The sequence below is a fragment of the Mus pahari genome, chromosome 1 (genome assembly GCF_900095145.1).
Source record: "Mus pahari chromosome 1, PAHARI_EIJ_v1.1, whole genome shotgun sequence".
NCBI lineage: Eukaryota > Metazoa > Chordata > Mammalia > Rodentia > Muridae > Mus > Mus pahari.
The window spans coordinates 26066679-26070660 of NC_034590.1; the positions used below are offsets into that span (position 1 = coordinate 26066679).

A 3982-nucleotide genomic window follows, 5' to 3' on the forward strand; every position below is an offset into this window, starting at 1 on the left:
GTTGGTTTCTCTGTTCTTCTTTGGCAAAGGAAAAGAGTCTTTCTAAGTTCCACCTCCACAGGAAAAATTTTATACCTTCTATGTCTGGCATCTGAAAGTTAATGCTGTCCTGTATGACATGCAAAGACAATGTTTGCCCCATCAAAATGAAGGAGTCAAAGATAACCATCAAATTAGTAGGTAAGTCTCTGACATTTTCATTGATATAGAGGTTATTTGGTTTGTACTTCCTGCTCTCATTTGTCCTTTTCAGATCTCTGGTGATATTGATGATATACCCTTATCAGTTTAACAGATATATTAACCAAATAAAAAATTATCCTGTCTTTTACTACTAAAGTTTTAATTTTAAAATTTGTTTGTTCAAAAATATTAAACATAACAATATAAACAGACTTATTTTGAATTTTTAAAAATTAAGGGTATATCAAAATGAAAAATATTTTGAAGCATAATTTTCTAGATAATATGGTGGCCAAAAATTACAAGGATATACTTGTGTTTCTCAAGTTCTCTTGAAAGCCAAATGGGATTAAATCAAAGGTACAATTATTAGGATTTATATCATTTTAAAATTTTTGCCTAAAATGATTTTTTGTATACCCAGAGTATCTGTTATATCAGATTATCTACACAATTTAATAAAAATTAAAGTCACTCAGCAGGTTCTTAATTCAAAATACTATTATATTTTGATTTTTCACATTTTTTTGTTTTATTTACAATAACACCACAATATGTAATTTCACGGAAATCTCCAATTGGTTTTTCCCTCAAATTTTTCTGTGATTAGGTTTCATTTACTTCTAAATATCCTGTTACTTAATAAAAAAAATGTCTTTTAACCTCAAAATTAAAATTACCCTAGATTTTAAAAATCCTATAGCCTTATGTTAAAATCTTTAAATTTTTAATGAGTCCTGTTTGTTTTGGGTTTTGTTTTGTTTTGTTTTAATTGTATGCTTGCCCTTGGGACTGATAAATTATCAGACTGCCAACGAAAAAAGTTAAAACTCATGAAAACCTATATTTTATTTAAAGTGTTATTTTATATAGTGTGAAGGTAGTATTTTACAGGATTCCAAGCTTCTAATGCATAACTCGAGTGAGTAGCAGCTTGTTATCCAGAACTGCTGCTGTCTGTCTGGGACATTGTCTGCTCTTAGGTATGTAGACATCTATGCTCAGGGTGCTTTATAGGTATATAAAATGCTTCTCCCTAACGTGTCAGCTACAGAGCATATCCCAAGAGCTGGTATGGGACCCAGAGGACATTGGGGAAATACCATTATGTCCTATTTTAATCTTTTCTGTTTGTGGGCCCATACTTTACTGCCCATAAATTTTTGTATATCTAGTTCCCAAATGAGACATGCCCATTCATCTCTCAAACCCCCACAGCTCACAAAGGCCCTGGCACATGGTAGGCACTACATAAATACTTCTTCAGAGAATGCCCATTCATACATCCACCACCCTTCTACTGTACAGTAGCCTGACATACTGGAGCTCTAACCCCATGTCTGTTTTTTAGAACACGCAATCCCACAGTTGTTTTTTGTGAAGGTGAAAGCAGTTCTTGTTCACATTCTGTGTCAAGTGTTTCGCTCACAGAACTGAAATCCCAGCAGGCATTTGCCTGCACAAAGCTTTTACTCTTTCTTCATTGTGTTTATCCTTAACACAGGATTGATCTTAGTTCCTGTCAGTGGTAAGAACCCTGGCTTTTGATCAGAGAAGAGCATTTCTTTCCGTTTTTTTTGTCACGTATAAAAACTGTGTGTTGAGATCAAAGGTCATCAGATTATTATCTTCTCTTCTAGCCCCATGCATGGCTACCTCCTCCTCGGACAGCAGTAACTTTGTCTCCGAGTCTTTGGTTGCAGTAATTACAAAGGACTTTATTGACAGTAGGATATTGTCCACTGCCACTTGATGCTGGTAAACTCCCAAAGCACCCTGAGCCCCACTAATTATGTCTGCGTCTGTCTCTAGCTTAAAGGAAACTATAAATGCTTTGGGAGCCTAGTCTTTAAACAGAGGAGAAAACATCTTTGGCGCTATCTACATTGTTATCTGCAGTGGGCCACCAGATGAGTGGATCTTGTGTTCTGGCATTTCAGAAACAGCAATATAGAAATCTGACCCTGGCACAGCCGGGTAAAACGGCGCAGAAGAACCTAATGGACAGAGAGCCACGGCCATAGCCTGCAGCAGATGCAGGTAACCAACCAAAGTGGTAAACACTACAGCCTCAAAGGTGCGGGCAGCGGCTGCCTCTTGGTAGCTTTGCAATGCTGCAGCAAAGCCCTGGAGTGCATTGTCTTCAGCTTCCTGACTTGGCTTGCCTGACCAGGCTGGGGCGGGGGGGGGGGGGGGGGCGAACCCTGTGGTGGGAAGTGGTGGGCTTAGGGGAATGCTGAGTGTGCTCACAGGCAGCCCGGAAGACCTCCGCAGATGGTGCCCTGGGTCACCTGCTGCTGAAGTTGCCCAAAAAGTTCATGGCTCCCACTTCCATTGGGACCTTGGAGCCTCCAGACAGGACTAGCAACCTTTTCCCCTTGCCCTGCTCACCTAGCCAGGCCTCAAAGCAAGTCATAACCTGCCCAGCGCGCAGCACCTGTGGAATTCTGCAACTCAGCCACCAGGTCCCGTTCCAACATCTGCACCATAGTCACCCCACGCTAAAACTACCCATATTTTAATCTTGACTTTGTCAAATAACTCTTTGTGTCTTTACGTTCTATGGCTCCCATTACAACTAAATATTGGTAATGATCCTACTTATACTAACAAATATTTATCAAACATATTACTGAATTTTTTTTTAATTCTCAAGGTCAAACTGTGGTAAAACAACACCATCAAACGTTTAATTGGCAAATTTGAAAAATCATTAAAAAGGAGGGAGGGAACAATGCCCACTTATATACCCCATATACTATGCTACATTTACATATGTTAACTTTAATTTTTTTTTCACCTTACAGGATATTGATTGCTTTTTCTGCTGCTTCAAAGCAGTTTTCCCTAAAGGAGAGTATATGTTAAATTACAATATCTAGAGTCAAACAATGACAGTTCTAACATTGAGGTAAGGGCATGCTTATGTTGTTCCAGAAAATAAATAAAGTCCCAGATGGTTCCAACCTTGATGTATCCAGTATCGTATCCCAGAGATCGATGGACAAATGAAACATCAAGGCAGACAATAATCTCATCAAGTGATGTCTCGAGAGAGTCAGCTAATAATGAGTGGAGACATTAAAAGTTGAACACATCAGGCCAAGACAGGGAAAAAAAAAAATCAATGACGTTATCTTACTGATGTGAAACTGGTTCTGTTTCCTAATGATATCGCATGTTAATTTTCAGTTTTTCTATGCAGAATTCAAAAGTTAAAAGACATTTAAAAATGTTAAAAGACATTTTGTAATAGGAGACAGTATAGTGTTGTTTGCTACACTACAGATTATTTTTAATATTGTTTTATTTTCAATCCCTGGATTGGTTACTGATATACAAAAAGAAGTCTCAAAGATTGCCCCTGAATGATTAGTTAAACTACTAACATTACAGGAAAAATACTAGCAGAAATTAATCAAGAGATGGGTGAGATGAGAAATACAGTTTTACAAAATAGAGCCACAATAGGTTACTTGTTGCTCAAGCATAGTCTTCTCTGTCAACAATTTCTTGTCATATCTTCATATGTGTCAGACTTTGCTCATACTGCTGATGGTCAATTAAATGCTTTGTACAAAGAGAGTAAATCTCTCAAGTGACCTTTGGATGGCTATCATGGTTAAAATGGAGTTCCTCTTTTCTAGTTATTCTTTTTTAATTATTATTGGATATTTTCTTTATTTACATTTCAAATCTTATCCCCTTTCCCAGTTTCCCTCCCTCCCAGAAACACCCTATCACATCCTGTTTCTATGACATGTTCCTTCGTCCACCACCCACCCACTCCTACCTCCCT

At 37.8% G+C, this 3982-nt stretch overlaps 1 pseudogene; it reads right to left on the bottom strand.

The window, feature by feature from the left end:
• Positions 1 to 1705: 1705 nt before the first annotated feature.
• LOC110336614 lies at positions 1706 to 2663 on the bottom strand (annotated as a pseudogene).
• Positions 2664 to 3982: the final 1319 nt, after the last annotated feature.